General features: G+C 41.8%; 1 protein-coding gene and 1 long non-coding RNA gene across 5 annotated transcripts in view; one reads left to right on the top strand and one right to left on the bottom strand.

Moving 5' to 3' along the window:
* Window positions 1-18,312, bottom strand: part of RIPOR2 (RHO family interacting cell polarization regulator 2) — a 104,364-nt gene that overhangs the window by 58,446 nt on the left and 27,606 nt on the right. The gene's annotated exons all lie outside the window — the stretch shown is intronic.
* Window positions 1,226-18,310, top strand: LOC310714018. Of its 3 annotated transcripts, XR_014529520.1 has the most exons (6): window positions 1,226-1,315; window positions 9,551-9,665; window positions 11,085-11,259; window positions 14,192-14,338; window positions 16,806-16,933; window positions 18,172-18,310. It is a non-coding gene; the product is annotated as an uncharacterized lncRNA (long non-coding RNA). The 3 variants fall into 3 exon arrangements; XR_014529522.1 differs by lacking the exon at window positions 18,172-18,310 and having other exon boundaries at window positions 16,806-17,148; XR_014529521.1 differs by lacking the exons at window positions 9,551-9,665; window positions 11,085-11,259; window positions 18,172-18,310 and having other exon boundaries at window positions 16,806-17,148.

The following is an 18,312-nucleotide window of genomic DNA, read 5'->3' as shown; positions in this document are numbered from 1 at the left end:
AAATGACAGGGTTGTCAAGGGGCACTGAAGTGCTATGATAAGTGCCAGCTCTACGGACTTGTAAAAAAACAAACAAACAAGCCAGGGTCTGTCAATAACATTTACAGGACTATAACACTCCAAAGCCAGGAAAAAGCCTTTCCACTCAGGAACCAAGGTACGTCTGGCAACATTACAGTGGGGTGAAACAACAACAACCGATTTTTATCAGTGTAGCCACAAACCTTACTGAAGCCACAAACTAAATTGAAAATACAATCTTGATTACTATACAACATAAAGATTTCAAATATTTGTTTTCCTTCTTATGATACCTGTGCTTCCAGAGGTAGGTTAGCACTCAGCGTGAAAAGGCAACTTTGCTAAACTCAGTAGAATCATTTCACATTACTAGCTTCAATGTTACACACCAGTTATATATCTCCATGTTTTACTCCCTTACTCAGAGTACTAATCAGGCTCAAGATTCTGCTGCATTTAAAAGAGAAGCATCGGACTAAGGATTCTGAGACACAATTAATTCAATAATATTTCACTCTATAGTACAGAGCCTAGCCCTATACCAACACAACTGCACTGAAATGCCATGCCTGGCGGATTTAATGGGGACAATACGATTTAACAGTTTAGCAACAATTTCCTTAAGCAACTGACATCCAAATGTTGCAAAGAATCAGTGTTAAGAACAAACCATCCTGTAATAACTTTATGACCGGGGACAGATGACACAAAAAGCACAGGGCAATATAAAACACTACAATATTTGAAAAGAACATGCAACAATATTAGTCCTCATGAGTCTGAAAATTAAAAGGGGGAAGGGGAAAGCACCCACCTAAATGCACAGACTCAGACGTATGGTAGGGTAGCTGAATACACTGGTTTGCAATCCCAAAGCTCCTCTTCCACAGTCAATCCTCATAACAGCAGCAATAGGATCTGAGAAGCAAACTGTACTGCTCTCTACTGTGCAGCCAGTAGTGGCTTAGTTAGTGTTTCTGATTTAAAGAAAGGGGGGGGGGGAGAGAGAAAGACTGAGAGGGGAGGTGGAGCAGGGAGAGAGAGCGAGAGCGCATCAGTTACCAGCTTGCTCTCAGTCATTAGCTGCTCTGACTCACTCTTCTGCCAGCAGAAGCATCTACAATTCTGTTACCCTGGTAAAGTTACAGTAGAGAAGAGAGGGAATGTGTGTGAGAGGGAGGGAGGGAGAGAAGTGGGGGGGGGGGTCGCAGCGTCTGACTCCAGCGTCATCCGTGCTGAGACTATAGGGATCAGTGAAACAGCTGCTTCTCCGAGACTTAACTAGCTGCTATAGGTGAGGAGAGCTTTCCCTTTTCCCTTCATTTGATCACTCTGGCATTCTTGTTTCCTCTGCAAATATTTATGTAATGCCGTCTCCCATGCCTCAGGGGAGACAGGAGTTTATTTTCTGCACCGTGGCGAGAGTGAATGCCGCAGCAGTTTGCCAGGTTCAGTTTCTGACGCGCTGTTGTTCCACCAGGGTGGGTAATTATCTAAAGCCTTCCTCATGCCCAGTTCTATCCAACCTTGGGTTTTTTTGGGGGGGGGGCGGGACTGGTAGGTGACTGCAAAACCAGGGGCTGTATATTTATCAAAATGTGTTTCTGTGCGTGGATGTTTATAAGCACAATGTCACTCTCAACAATGTAAGCAGAGAAGAGTTCTGTGGAACCTTAAAGACCAGCATAAGGATTTGCGGATGAGAAGCCCCTAAACCATATGATTCTGAAAGTTGCTGCTTTAGTTGTTTAGTGCATTCTGGTGCGCATGAGCAGCCCCGTTCATATCTAGTGCCACTAATCACACATAATTCACACTACTAAGGCTGCATATGAACTATACCTTGAACATACATTTGAAACACATCCCCACCCCAAAAAGGAATTCTGGGCACTGCAGTTTGTTGCTGGGAATTGCAACTCTGCCCAGAATACTCTGACGGAAAGAATGCGCTTCAGTTGTGCCTTATGGTGTACACACAGACATAATCTGGATCAGGGCATATATGGGTAGTATTAGCGCTTCTGTTTTGTCACTAGGTGTCATTATATCGTTGATTAATCACTACCATCAACAGCGTTAGTGGTACATCTCGTAGATGAACACAGCATTAACCTTCAGCTGTGCGTTGAGCAGTGTCTCTAATGCAGGGGTGCTTAACCTCAGGGTTGGGGAGCAAACATGCCTCTCTATGCCTTTCTAGCCCTCTAGCCTTCCCTGGTCACAACTGTCACTGCCTTTGCTTCACACCCTCCTTGACAGTTTTCGACTTTCGACTTTCGATGGCTGGAATGTATGTTTGAACTTGCCTGGCTGAAATCAAGAGAGGTGTGCTCATGTAGAAACCTCTGACTTCTTCATGCCTGGGATGTACAACTGACTCCCCTATTTGGATTTCCAGAGCACTTGGAATCTCCAGATTTAGGGGGCAGAAAGTGTAGACAACAGAAGTAGTTGGAGGAGACTTCTGTATGGACAAGGGGGAATTAAAGGAGGAACAAGGGGTTCACAATCCACATTAAGGCAAGCTATGGACAGGCCTTTAGAAGTTTTGCCCTGGTGTAATATTATATTCCTGTCATTTAGAAGCACCACTTCCATCCAGGGGCAAAAGTAGGCTTTATTTCACCTGGGACAAAGACCCAGTTTGGCACACACATTTGTGTACATACACACATAGGAAGGGGGGCTGAATGTGCCCCCCCAAGGCTTCATCTGGGGCAAAAAACCCAGCTAGCCCCTCTCCCCCAGTAGTTATGTCACTGCTTCCACCAACACAACAATTTCAGTTTGAGTTTGCTTTTGTAGACCTGCTGATAGCTGTGAAATGGGAATTCTGCTGATTTGACCTATAAAAGTATACTATATTTTTTATTGCTACTTGCACACCTGAAATGCCTCAGTTTGTTATTGGACTTTTAAAGTACAGTATGTATTCGACATGCACAAACTTTCCCTGGGCTATATATATTCCAGGAAGCTTTGGGGTGTTCACCTTCCTAATTTGTATCTATTCTACTGGTGCATATACAACTTACAAGCTATCTCTGGGGAAGTTTTCAATATAACTTTGCAATAGCAAATGCAGAAAACCAATAGGTCCAGTTTCATCCTGACTTCCTTTATTTCAGTCAAATCCCCCCAAAACCTCAATAGCTATATAACAAACATCTGAATACCACATAGGCTAGCCCTAACCTGCCTTTCCACATCATTCAGTGTCCCTGATGTTGCTGCATTTGAAAGAATCATTCATTTCACATGTATCTTGTTTTGCTAATTCAGTAGAAAATGCCAGAGAATGCTGCCTCTCTCCACAATTAGACAGGCATAAAAGCTTCTATTGTATTGCTACTGTGATAGTGCTACTATACCTATGAATTATTCACTCTATTGAAGTGTAATCTGCCATTGCATTAAAAATAGGTCACCCAGGATGCAGCCAAGTACAAAACACATAATAAGAACCACAAAAGCAAGGTTTGCCTTGGGCAACTGAAGGAACACCAATCTGTGTTAACTCTGGACTGTATTACATTTACATGAACACAAACGGATTCTTCTTCACCAACATCATAAAAATGTAATATTTCAATGCTTTGCATGTATTAACTCTTCAAATAACCACATGGGTGCTTACAAGCATCCTACCTTTGCAATCTGTGCTGCTAACGTTCAACTCTCTTGCAATTTTTGCACAGGGGTGAACATTTAGGACACGTTTGCAGATGCATTTCCCTTGGGGGCACAATATGTGATAATTCTTATGAAAATCTGGGAAATGTGCAATGGGAATAGTCATGGGAAAATATCTCCTAACATTAACAATACAATCTATTTTTATTACTACTGACAATTAACTCATTTCTTTATAACGTACCCTATATCCACTCCTAATGGCAATTCTCATAATATTAAAAAATGCATCTTGCATTCAAGCTACATAAATTACAGTGCAATAAAACACACACAAAGAAAGTGCAGACACACCGAACACACCAGGAGTGGAGAATCTTGTACCCTCCAGCTGTTCATCATCATCACCATTTTATTTGTATTCCGCCTTTCCATAGTTAAAACGAAGCTCAAGGCGGCTTATAACATGACAAGAATTACATAATTACCAACATAACAAAAGTCATAAACAATAAATAAAACACATCAAAAAGTACACAACCAAATAAAAAAGTTTCCACATAAATCATAAAATCTAAAACTAAGAATACAGAATTAATATCAATCACAATTTAAAATGACATAGATAAAAAATAAAAGCAATTCAAAAAGAAAAAGAAAACAAAAACAGAGCCCTCTCTGCCCAGCAGCAGCAACAACACTCCTCTATGGAGCCTGTCAGGCCCTGCCCCAAGCCAGCTAGAGAGAAGCAGGGCAGGGCCATTCAGGCTCCCAGCAGGTCAAACTGCACCCTTCTGCTCCAGCTAGCATGGACATGGGTCAGGGATGATAGAAATGGTCCAGCAACATTTGCAGGGCACCAGATTGGGGAAGGCTACTGTAGAACTGGGAGGTAGACTGAGGTGCGCTATCGTATCTGGGAGAAAAAAGTCCTGTCGTTTATTTGCTAGTTTTCTAGCTGCTGTAGGGAGTTCTGAACAACTTTCCACAAATATGCTTCCCACCTGTCCAGTGGCGTAGCAAGGGGGGGGCACAGTGGCGGCTGCCCCAGGCACAAAAATTGTTAGGGGTGCAAAATTTCAACAGTTGGTGCTGCCTCAGTACAGCTGTGTGCTTCCATTGCTGGGCTCTGTTGAAAATGGCTTCTCCATGCAAACCAGGAAGTGACCTCTCCAGACAGCGGAACACTGGCTGTACAGTGGAACCTCGTGTTACGTACCATCCTCCTTGCAAACGCTTCAGCTTATGAGCTCCGCTAACCCGGAAGTAGATGCTCCCAGTTGTGAACTTTGCCCCGGGATGTGAGCGGAAGTCACGCAGCAGCAGCGGGAGGCCCCATTAGCAAAAGTGCGCCTCGTGTTATGAGCAGTTTCGGCTTAAGAACGGACCTCTGGAACAAATTAAGTTTGTAACCGGAGGTACTACTGTACCTGTTACGCTACTGTACCTGTCCAGGGTTCTCCTTCTTTAGTCTATCCTTTTGCTCTTCTTAAAGGGCCTTGGCTCACCAATAGTAACAACTGTAAGAGGCAGGCATTGACCCATTTGGGAGGTTACAATCCCTGGCATGCAGATTTCTAGAAGCAGCTGCCAACTCTGCTTTGGGCACACTCCTGCCACGTTCGCCACCGAAATGTCACATTTGAAATACGTTTCCAGTTCTGACTTCTCTCACAAACTGTCAACCACACCAAGAGACATTTCTAGTCATTCTTGCATACTATTTCTCTCAACGCCACCCCCTTTTCTATGGCAGAAGTAAGGAGCTCACAAGTGGGCTTGATAGAACTGTACATTCCAATTTCTCAAAATGCTTAGCAACCAGAACTGGCTGTGCAGCTTTTCTACATGTTGTGTGTGTGAGAGAGAGAGTGCGTGAGAGAGTGAGTGAATTCTGTGTTCTCTAATTAATACGCCTAAAAAGCATCTGGAAACCTGTTATGTTTTATTGCAACAGTAAAAAGAGAGAACTGCAAAGATTAGCAATGCAAATGCAATAATGGGATCTAATGCTAGAGGTACTATAGGTGGCAAGTATATGACTCACTCAGCATAGCCACTGAAACTGATGGACTTATCATTCTTTCTTCTTTCTTTGTAAGAAGTAGAGAAAAGTAGAGACTTGTGGGCAGGACATAAATGTTTCTTATCTGAGTCAACCAGAGTTGTGTATATTACAACCACCTAGGTCAGTGGTGGCGAACCTTGGCACTCCAGATATTTTGGAACTACAAGTCCCATCATCCCTAGCTAGCAGGACCAGTGGTCAGGGATGATGGGAGTTGTAGTTCCAAAACATCTGGAGTGCCAAGGTTTGCCACCACTGACCTAGGTGAACATGATGCATAATATGTATAATATGTATATGAATTCAGACACAGAGATCTTGGTTTAAAATGAATTCTGGTTAGTTCAACAAGTGAGTTCCCTAACCCATAGTTTGAGGTTGTGTTGCTATGAAATTGACCATAGTTAGTTTAAAACCAGAGTGTCTGGTTAGGGCTGCATTTTTTCATGGCAAAATTCCAGGGACCACATCCACTGTTGAGAGGGGCTTGATACAATGGATGTGACTCATTGGCTACTGTACAAAGGGAAATTTCAACCAGGCAAGTCAGAGGTTTCTACATACACTAGCCCCCTTCTCCACCCAGGCAAGCAGGAGACGCATTACCACATTGAAGGACACACTCCAGCCAGTCAAAAGCTGTGGTCCTTCCCATATGTTTTACAGACGCTGCACAAAAAAGTTTTGAGGATCAAACTCTTAATGATTTTAAAGAGACAAATTGCAATGTATATAATTAACAGCGCTTTGCATACATTGGCATTCTTTAACCTACCTATCAGAAAACAGATTTTCCATTTATTATTTAAAAAATAGCCAATACAGAATGAGAAACAATCCATTTTATTTATCATCTTTGCATTGATGGCTATATCCAGTTTTCTAACTTATGACCCACAAATGCTATTATTGGCATTTGAAGCGATTAGGCATAGGTAGTTGCTATGCTAATCATCTTTTTTTATTAAGCTTGCCTCTCCTGCTTTGTGGTAAGTGTGAGGAATGGGAAGGGACAAAGAAAGAGAAGAGGGAAAGAAACACCATGGATACTGAAAAAAGAGGGAGAGAGCTACGCCACTGGATGCAAGCTCAAAATTCTCAGTAGTTTTAATTGGCCCAGACTGTGCCCATTACACTGACCATGTTCCACAAAAAGAGAGTTGTCTGTGTACAAATTAAGTGCATGTCCAATCTGCATAATTCAAGTCTATAATTCTGTACTAAAGTAGTGTGACCTTTGCAACTAGAAAAGCCAACACATGTCAAATAGCTTGTGCTGATTGGACAGGCACTAAATTTGTGTACAGTGGTACCTCAGGTTAAGTACTTAATTCGTTCCGGAGGTCCGTTCTTAACCTGAAACTGTTCTTAACCTGAAGCACCACTTTAGCTAATGGGGCCTCCTGCTGCCGCCGCGCCACTGCTGCACGATTTCTGTTCTCATCCTGAAGCAAAGTTCTTAACCTGAAGCACTATTTCTGGGTTAGCGGAGTCTGTAACCTGAAGCGTATGTAACCCGAGGTACCACTGTACCTTATTCAGCTCACTTTTTTTTTTAAAAAAAAAATAATATTGTGTGAAATATGGGTTTCTAATTTTTGGGTGGGAGGCCAGGATGAGATAATTGATGCTGGGCGTCTAGTAACAGGGACTGCACTAAGGATTCGTAAAGAGGTACATGGAGAAGAGCTTAGCAGTGCCACCCCATACTTTGTGGAAGCTATATGTTATATGTATATAAACGAGGCAATGCCATTTTCCCCTGGGTAAACTGGTATGGATGAAGGATATTTTTTCCTCTGCACATGTCTGGGAATGCTAGTGTGTGGGTGGATAAATCGGGGTTGGAGACAAATAACAGTTTTTGTAGGCTGTTAAATGTGATATGAAATACGCTCATGGTGTGCACACTCATTCCAATGTCATGTCTGTTTAACAGGCTTTGCAGGGTTTTGTAGTGCTTCAAATATTTGCGGAGACTGTTCAATCAGAGTGTGCAATGGGATAAGTATGCACAAAAAGAAAAAGGCAATGACTGCCTCAATCATACTGTCCTCAGCAGTCTTAAAAGCAACTCCAGCCTGGGTATCCCAAAGTCATAAATAAACTTGGCCTACCACTCAAAATAAATATATTAATAAATCTTTCGCAAGTAATGATGAAAGGGCGAGTTCTCTTGGCATTGCACGCATTGTCTTACCAATGCCAAGATGTCTGAGTTATCAGCAACTGTTCTGTGAAGAACCACTGTGAATTACATAATTATCAATGACTGGGCTTTTCTGAATTTCATTTTCTTCTGACCTCACAGTTTACAGTACCCCCTCCACGTGTAAACAGGAATGCCAACAGGATTTCCCTGGGCCTAGCATGCTATATATATGTGCCTCGGTGCCTGGGCGCACCCACCCCCAGCAATCTATTCACAGGAACTGCTACATATATTAAGGTAGCCTAGCCAGCCTCACAGGGCTGTTACAAAGATAGAAAGGGTTATGAAGACAACCCTGGTAGGAAAAGCAAGGTACTGTACAAACATATAGTTTCAATCATCTGAAGAAAAGTCAGCATTCACAAAAGCAGCACAGCTTTGCTTTAACTGCAACATTTCATAGTCCTGATATTTTAAAGCAAAATGCCAAAACATAACAAAAAGCTTGCAAAGCACCAGAGATCTAAAAAATACTACAATTCCCCCCCCCCCAATTCAAACCTTCTACCTGTGGTCTTGTGTGTGTAACTCAGAACAGCACTTTGTGGCTCTAATGAAGTGGATTGTAGTTTGCAACAGCTTATGCTGAAAGAAAGTGGTTAAGACTCTTTGTGTTTTGTGTTTTGCTGCAAGAGATCAACGTTGTTACACTTCTCAGTCTTTGCACAGTTTCCCTCAACTGAGTCAACATTATAACTTATTGAGGCTTCTCACCAACAACACAACAATTTTGTTCAAGGAGACAAAAGAAAAAAGAAAAATCATGCTATGCTTTTTCACCATGCCATCTCAACCAATAACATCTCTACAATTTAGATTCCCTTATGTGGCAGAAAGGAATCTAATTAATATAAGAAAGCTTTTTTAGTTGTTGAGCTAATGCAGATACATATAACCATTTGCTTGTTAGTATATCCAACAGATAATACAATTATAATGTAGGATGCTGGGTAAGATGATTATGGTAGGCTTTCTAGAAATTAAGTGCATCTTAATAAATAATGCAATTTCTTTAGATTTTCATTTTTGTAACTCCACTCAGGCCTGTTTTCATAGCCATGGGAAAAGGGGGAAGGGCGCGCGAAAGTGGCTAAAGAGTAAAATTGGATTTATTCTGTGGCCGACTTATGCTAAATCCACTCGCTTCTCGGGATTTTAAAGCAAATACTATTAAATAAAAATATTATGGGGGAATGCGGTACAAAGAATTGAGACAAGCGAGGATCTCGAAACACACTTTAGCTGAAACCCTCAAAAAGGTGTCAACATGTGACAATATGATGGGCACACATGATGGGCATATGGCATAATATGCAGGGTATTATAAGATGAGCAAGATTGGCATGCAATGATTTTGAAGCTGCCACAAGATCTGCATAAACCTAGAACCAATGAAAAGAAAATGGGTGTCCCCATTAAATATTTGGCAATCTTGTGGCAACCCCCTAATTGCTACATCCGTATCTTAGCTTAAACTACCAGTCTATGCAGTTCCCATAGCAGAAGGGTGAGGAAATGTTTCTGTACTCCTATTGCTATCACTAATCCCATGTAACAAGACATTTTGCACTGAATGTTCCTATTACGTGCTGTCATGGAATCTAATGTTGAAGGAGGAAGGGCTGTGGTGGAGGAGAGAGTTGCAAAAGGACTTCGCTAGAATTCAACACAGAACTGAACTAGTTGCACAAGCAAGCAATGGTGCAACTATATATTGCTACAGTTTAGGTAAGTGTATGTTGTATTTTAAGTTTTCTCCAAGAAGACTCCCCACTATGCGCAGATATTGGGAGATGATACTCCCTGGGTTCATTTTACCTTGTAAGTTACATGTGGTAGATGTTTTTTAATGAATGCACTTCCATTTCTGACATTTACAATGCCAGGCGGAAGGCGCCAAGACCAACAGCTTCTCTCATGCGGTAAATAGCAATTGTCAAACATATGGAGGAACAGTTATAAGAACTATTTGCCGTGTGAAATTGAAGAGGTATGATAAGCTAGCAATGACTTTACCACACTGAAAGTGAATACGTGGAATTTGGGACTCAGATACCCAGCAGGTGGTGGGCAAATGCTAGGAACAGAGAAATCAACTTTTTCATTTAGAGCATCCTCTTCTTCTTGTGCCTCTCCCTTTTCTCCTTTCCTCTCATGTTTCACTGGCACTGTCTCTTCCCTTTCCCTCCAACATTCATAATGTACCCAATAAACAACCCTGCAGAAATCCAATACCCTTTCTCATCCACAACAAATTCAGGCACTGAATAGTGTTGGGGGTGCAACATTATGTGTTGGGCGCTTCCTGTAAATGGCTTGGGTCCAGGACACCTCCAGGTGTGCTGCTCCTGCATGAGCCCATCTGTCCTTTTAAAGTATGCTCTAGAGCAGCGTTTCTCAGCCTGTGGGTCCCCAGATGTTGTTGGACTACAACTCCCATCATCCCTGAGCTCTGGCCTTGCTAGCTAGGGGTGATGGGAGTTGTAGTTCAACAACACCTGGGGACCCACAGGTTGAGAAAGGCTGCTCTAGAGGCTCTCCTTCAAACATCTCATCAGTGGCAGATACAAGATGGATTAGGATTCAAGAGATGGCTTCTTCTGTGGCCATGTTTGCAGATCTAGGATTAGATCTGAGGCTCCTCCAGGAAAAATGCCCCTTGCCTCCCTCCTGGCAGCTCCTGTGTGCTTTCCCTGTGGTACCACGTCCCAAAGCACCTCCTTAGTGGGGCCTCTAGATTGCAGGGTGGGGGGCAGGCAGTAGCAGGAACAAGCAGAAAGGACATGCTGCTGCATGCACTGTGCCTGACACTTCTCCTTTCAGTGTCAGTTGCTTTCACAGGAAAAATGTCATGCCGGGCTGTACAGGCACTCAGTAAGCTAGCTGGGAGAGCCCAGTATGGCTCCCCTCTGGGGAAATAGCTTCTAGGTTGTTGTTTTTGTTATGTCCCCATTATGTCCCCCTGCAATGCAGGAATCTGAGCTAGATCACACATGACAGATGGCCATCCAAGCTCTGCTTTGAAAACCTCCAAGGAAGGAGAGTCCAGCACCTATTGTGGACATCTGTTCCACTGTTGAACAGCTCTTAGAAAATTCTTCCTGACATTTAGTTGGAATCTATCATTAATTACTGGTATTGTTATAGATCTGGAACTAAAAAAACCAACAAATTTGTATCAGATGAGATGCTACTGATGAACGGTACCAAGGGCTGTGGCTTAAAGGATTAAACAAAATGAAAACACCCAAACAACCTTGGCATTATCAGCATCACACCGATAAATGCGGACTTGATGGCTGATCAATGAAGTAATCAAAAGGTAATAATTAGTGCCTAAGGTATGACTTGTTGGTGAATGGTTAGAACAGAATGTCCCAGCAATATCAGGCCAGTGCGAGCTGCTTGGAAGGAAAAAACCATTCCAAATGTGTGTGGTGCCAGCACATAAAAAGCCACTGACATTATATATACACTCCCTAGGGCCTTTGTGAGGCGAAGGAACAATGCGGTCTATCCCCTCTACCCAACCCAAATGTTTGAGTCAGGGTCTCCATGTGAAGGTCTGATCACATGGAGGCTCAGTCCCCCCCTCCCTTTTTGTGGGAAATAAATTATGTGAGAGGCATTCAGCCCAGACAATCCATTAATCTCCATGATGGAAGGGAGGAGGTTTATCATTCTCCCCACCCCAATGCAAAGACATCAAGTATAACAATGCATGAACCAGGGCAACATTTGTGAAGACATCTACTAAAGACTAAATAAAATTGTGATCGTGTAAGCCTTCTCTCAAGGGACAGTGCTGTTTTTCAGCAAGTGTTAAGCTAGGAGGCATAAAGGGCTTTGCACACTTCTTAACTCTGTGGGAAGGCTGTGGAAGAGGAGTTCTATCAAATCAATGGTGGGAGACACATATAAGAGAAACACCATCTTCCCCAGAGCTCCAGATTTCTCTCAAGGGGCTGATGTACAGCAGGAACTTAAAAAAAGCAACACTGCTATGAGAAGTAAATTCTATAGGAAATTTCAGTTGCCTTGGTGATGAACCAGAGAGAATTATCCTTTCTTTCCACCAGGGCTCAGGGAGTTCCATGTGCATTCATGTTCCCTTGGAGTGGGAGATAAACCAAAGGGGGTAGGCAAAATGAATGAGCTGTGAAAGCTTTCATGAGAAGTTGCTCTCAGTCTCCCAACAAGTAGAATACCTTACAGACTGGGCAGCTACAGAATCGTTACCAAATAATACATGGTAATATTCCAATGTTTTTTGGAGGAATGGGAGATGACTGACTTGCCTTTTTAAAATGAAAAAAATAAAAAATATATGAAGGCGTGTCTGTTAAAATAGAACAGCGCTTCCCATAAAATGCGTAGAATTTGCGATATTTATTGCATATGTTTATTTTGAAGCAGTATCGTTATTAAAGGAAATCATTATGAAAGGGAAATGCAAAATTTCAAAGAGGATATTTCCAAAAATTGCTTGTTGATGGCATTGTTGGGGTAGGGGAGAGATTTAGGATCCAAGTTTGAGGGTGGGTTGTACTGAAGAAGTGATCTATTAATAATCAGGTTTAAGTACAAAATCAGAATCCTTTCCATGCTCTGCAAAATCAGAATAAAGTCTCCATTGCATAGTCTGTTCTGTTCTTATAATACTAGCCAAGCTTAAATATATTTAAACTATGGAAAGTTTCAGTACAAAAACTATAGCTTAAGCTGAAATTCTGAATTCCCTTACTAGGGAGTAAATCCTACTGAACATAGTGGGACTTCCTTCTGAATATAGCAATCATAGGATTGTGTTTTAAGACAGAAAAAACATGGTCAAAGGCAGTGTGTTGCCAAAGGAAAACTTTTGAGAAAGGTTTGTGTGGTAATAAAGTTGGCATTACCCACCTACCGGCAACGGCCTCACAGGCATGAACATTTGGGTGGTATGAGGATGTGGCAAAAGCTGAGGTGCTCTCAAAAGGCAGTGTTCCTTGGCCTCCTTGCTTACCAGTATGGGTTTGAAAGGGACACGAAATGAAATGCGTATAACATACAAACACAATCCCATTGCATTTTCTCCTTTGCAAAGGAAATCGTTTGTACATTTCCCCCTCCTACTCCGCTTGCTTTAAAAATTGGTAGGGAAACTGGAGGCTAGATAAAGTTGCTCTGCGGGGAGAGAGCTGGCCTGTGAACTGCTAGCTGATCATTTCTGGTCTCGAGGATTAGAAGAGACAGGCAGCCATTACTGGGTCATGCAATGTGTCTGATGAACCCTTAAGGGGGAAAAGTTGTATATATACACACACATTCATAAATTATGTATGGCTTTGTGGTTACTTACGAGGGGGAAGCCCATTTAATTTTCTCTCTCTCCCTAATCTATTTGTGCATTTCAGTGTTTCTCTTTTAATCTACAAGTTTGGAATTTTAAAGAAGTGTTTTGTACACTTTAAAGAGGTCATCTCTGTTTTCTTAAAGCCTTATGGAATGTTAATGGCCTTCCTGAACAACACTATATGTTCATGTTTTATCCCTCCAGTGCTCACATTATGTATTCCATCTGTCTGTCCTTTCACTTATTCAAAGCAAAAGGTACCCTTTCAATGTACAGTACTGTCTTGATAGCAGTGCTACTTGCACCTTTTCTATCTAAGAAAGAGTATTAACCTATATATATAATGCTTCCTGAGCTTCAAAAATGGAGTTTATAACATGCATTGGCAGCAGCTGTGGGAGGGGGAGGCAGAATGCAGCTTATAAATTTTTAAACCATACCATCCAAATTCTATGCAATTACAATTCTAGAAGGAACATCTCAATAGAAGGCAAAGCAAGATTGTGGCTGCATGACCCAATAAGCAAATCAGCTCTAGGCAATGAATTACCTGTGGGGATTAGAAACAGGATCCCAAGGCCTCTGGAACACTGCCCCACAGGGACACACAGGTGCCCAACTTCTGACATTCAGAAGTTGTTGAAACATTCCCTGTTCAAAAGGCTTTTACAGCGCAATCCTAATCACGTCTATTCAGAAGAAAGCCACATTGAATTCAACGCGGCTTTCTCCCAGGTGAGTGGGACGCAATGGGTATTTTTACCTGGCTATGGATATTAACTGTTCACCAGAATTAAAGATTTAATTGCAGTAGTTATTCAAATCAATATGTGATTCTTGGCATTTCTCAGTTCTGTAGTTCCTAGCCACACGTAATTCTTCTCTCTGTTCATTTTGGCCTTTTGTCTCTTTGCCTCAGGTCTTCTTCTCTTCCTGTCATTGCCCTGAACCTTCTTCCCAGCATTCCTTTCCTCGCTTCTTATTTCTTTTACTGTCTGCCTCACCCTGGCTATCTCTCCCAAGCAGAAAAACCAAAGGCAAACAATGTCGCTCAGAATCAGAAGAGGTAAGCCCAATGCCACCAAAGGCTTTTCTATGGCAGGCAGGCCGTGCAGCAAGTTACCGTTGCTACCACAATGTCCACCTTCTGTATAACATTTTTAAAAAATAAATAAATAAAAGTGTTTAGGGGTTATATGCACGTACGTAGGGATTTGTATGTCTTTACTGCAAAGGGCAAATGGAAAGATGATCTGAATTAATTTAAAGGAGAATGATGCAATTAATATTCAATAAAGTAAACACATAAATAAATGAGAAGGATCTCAGAGATTCTTGGTGGCAAGTTTCAGGCTCACTATTTGCTCAAACATCTTTGAAGTGAGATATCTCTACTGCTGTGGAATGTTTGAGAAATTCTGTGTCATCTTAGCAGAAACAGCCGAAAAATGGGTCATGTAGCATAAGAGCATCCAAGCAAGTTACTCAGCTGGAAAATGGAAAGAATGGGAACAATTAAGGCCCTAAAGGCAAGCATAGGCATGGTGTTGGGTAGCTGTCTCATGGACATTGCAATAAATTAGGGGCTAATATTAATTCATCTCTTATGTCTTGAGAGAGATCTAATAACCCCTGTTTTACCTGGGTATAAGCCCTGTTGAATTCAATACAGCTTACTAGATATGATTAGTATGGCACTGTAAAGTATGTGCTTTGAAGAGCCATTCCATTTTTTAGGCTATGAGATTAACCCCACCCAATGGACCAGAATGTGGTCTAAACCTCCCTTTAAATCCATATCAGTGAAAATAAAAGAACGCACTCTTAAACTCACTTACAGGTGGTACCTAACACCATGGAAACTAACGCTAATTCACCCAGGAACCTCATCAAAATGCTGGAGAAGATGCACCTCCACAGGCACATGTGGTGGGAATGTCCTAAAATCCAATGCATCTGGACATCAATCATACAAAAAATATGCAAAAGAACTAAGCAAGTATTAGAAGTCATCCTAGAACTGGCCCTACTAAACATCTTCAAAGATAATCTATGGTGCTTTTTAATCATAATTTATTTTTCTTTGTAATTGGCCAATGACTCTCCAAGTCAGGCTCACTGGAGGTTTTTAAGAAAGAGGTTGGATGGCCATCTGTCATGATTCTTTAGCTGTAATTCCTGCATTGCAGGGGGTTGGAATAGACAACCTTTGTGATCCCTCTCAACTCTACAATTCTATGATTCATTGTGCCAGCACTGGTTCACATGACACAGTAAACCAAACTATGGCATACTGGGACTGCACAAATCTGCCAACTTCTGGGGAGGTCTTAACTGATTGTCTCCTCTCTGGTCCTTTTTAGTACCATATTGAGCTCAGCAAAGGTTTGGATTAGTGTGTCATCCAAACCTGGACTCATAGTTAAGTTCTCTCACCACCAACCATGAACAGTAGCAAAGAACAAACCTTGGCTACGGCTTGTGTTTAGTGAAGACAGACCTTAACCACAAATCCCAGTTCGGATGGCATACTAAGCCAAACCTTATCTCAGCATGGCAGCAAAGGGACTGGGAGGAGCAAAGCAGCTATGAATTCCTCTCCACTTGCTGTGCAAACCAAGCCAATGTGAAATCATGGAAAAATCTTAGCTGCAGCAGAACCTCCTATCAATATATAAAAAAAGGGTAACAGACTTACGCTTTCAAGAAATATACGGAAAGGTACATTGACTTTGCTAAATGCATTGGCACACATGTGGGTGTTTATCTGACCTGGAGATATTTAAATTGTCTTCTAAAGAATGACAGCAGGTGGAGAAGTACAGAAGTGTTCACCATGTTTTGCTATAGAAATCAAACAGCGCCTCTTTCAATAGATGCTCTTTCTCTCCAGTGACTTCACTCTGCCAGAATGCTATGGTGATAAAGGCAATACAAACAAAACAACCTTGGACCAGTTTACCACCTGCAGCTTATTCAGGGCCTGCCCCAAATCATTTGGCTTGTGTAGGTGTTTTCACTTCTGATCTTACAATTACTCTGTTTGAAACCAGAAGTGAGTGGACACTGCTGACAGGCAAAGCAATTCAGAGTAGGAAAGAAACCTGTCCTACCCAGCTAGGTAAGGGGATTGTTTTTGTCAGCTACTTGGAGTATCTTTAGCTGTCATACACACAGACTTAAAGGGGGGGGGGATGGGGACGTGTGAAATCACCAGCTGCTCAAAAGGAAGGAGAACCAAGTTGTTTGTATAAACTGAATTCTTACGGATTATGCATACATGATTAATCAGGATAAAGATGCACAGAGATCCTTGGCAAGAATAAAATACGTAAGAACCCAGTAACTAAAGGCATATGCTCCCTTCTGCTTCATTGCAAACAGATACACCTGTTGTGGTAGGGTAGCAGTAAGTGACTCAGTTTCACCACCTGTTGAGAGATGTTAATGTGCTGTTTTAAAGATTTGGTGCACTGCAGAGTTCTATTCAGCCTCCACTTTTTATTGTCATGAAACTGTTGTTGTATCCACAGCTATGCTTGCCCATCATCAACAGCCATTCCAGTTGCCTCCAAGCTCCATCAGCTCAAGACCAGCTAACTTTCAAATTAGAAAGCATCAAGCAATGAAAAAGAAATTGGATGGATTCTTGGATTCTCTGGTATGTACTGCCATGCTGAATGTACTGTCCACTAGTGAATGAATCAATACTCCTGTGCAAATCTACCACACCAAAGATGTCATACCAAACAATGAAATATTTCAGAGCAGCCAATGAGACCTTCAGTAAATTTGCTTCTAATGACCCTTCACTATCTCAGGCTCCAAAATGTATGACCTTTCAGCAAGTTGTACACACGCACACAGGCCTCTGAGCCCCAATGTGGCATTCTGGAAAAATTAAGATGGCATTGGCTGCGCTTTTCTTACAAGTCGCTGGCAGCCCACTGCCATTATTTATTTAGTTACTCAAAATATTTTTTACCCAAAGGTTCCAACAACAGAATGCACAATTATGAAAACAGATAAAACCATTGCAATTATAAAACAAGCAAAAATGTTCCAAATGTTCCAGACAGAAGAAAATACAAATTCAGCAAGAGAGATGGGTCCCACAAACATATACCCCACCCATCCTACCTCCCTACCATGCTGTTATCAGGATATCATGGGTGGTGGGCCCAGAGGGTCTCTTACATTTATGTAGCAAAATCCTGGTGTTCCAGGTACACTGTAAAATAGGTCAATTTTATTAGCTCCCTAATATAGACTGGAGACTGAATGCTGAGGAAAGGTTTGTGGCCAAGCTGAGATTTCAACTGGGAACTGCAGCTTGCAGCACATGAGCTAAACCACCCAAAAGTTCATTGAACTTCGTGCTATAGTTCTATGCAGATCCTAACATTATACAACACAAGAAAAGCTGTGACAGGATAGCAAAAACAATGATAGACAGATAAATCATTCCCTGTTGCTTTCACAGTTTTATAATCCAGCTGAAAATGGCTCTCAGGTGGTTGTAATACTCTTCGCTTCTGGAGATGTGGAGACATGATCTACAACTGCTTAAGCCAGCCAAGCCGCACTGAGGTTGATTTTTACTTGCATGCTAAAAATTACATCAGTAGGAGTTGCAAATGTTTATGCACATGTGTAAGGGCAACGACTTTAGTGACATGCGACCTGCAACTATAGATTTAGTGTTATAGTTTTCTATACCTTTTCTATGCATATTTGGTAGGGTGTAAACCCCTAACTCTACATGTGAGTAAGCGTGCATCAGACTAGGGCTGCAGGACTAGCTTAAAGCCTACTGCCCTCTTTTGCAGTAAGCTTTCTCTGTAACTAATATGAATCTCATTCGTTATATCACACCCACAATGCCTTTTTATTTAACAGGAGAAAGGCATCCCTTTGTGGTGTGTTTTCATCCCTGCAGCTTCCTGACTCTTCAAGAACACTTGATCCTTTAAGAAATATAATGTGGACACCCTATCTTCAACATGTGACGGCGAAAGCAGCAGCAGCTTTGTTAGAGAT

Source organism: Podarcis liolepis (assembly GCF_965112155.1).
Source record: "Podarcis liolepis genome assembly, chromosome: 8".
Taxonomy (NCBI): Eukaryota; Metazoa; Chordata; class Lepidosauria; order Squamata; family Lacertidae; genus Podarcis; species Podarcis liolepis.
The sequence above is the reverse complement of the archived record's forward strand: the minus strand, read 5'-3'. Positions and strand labels throughout refer to the sequence as shown.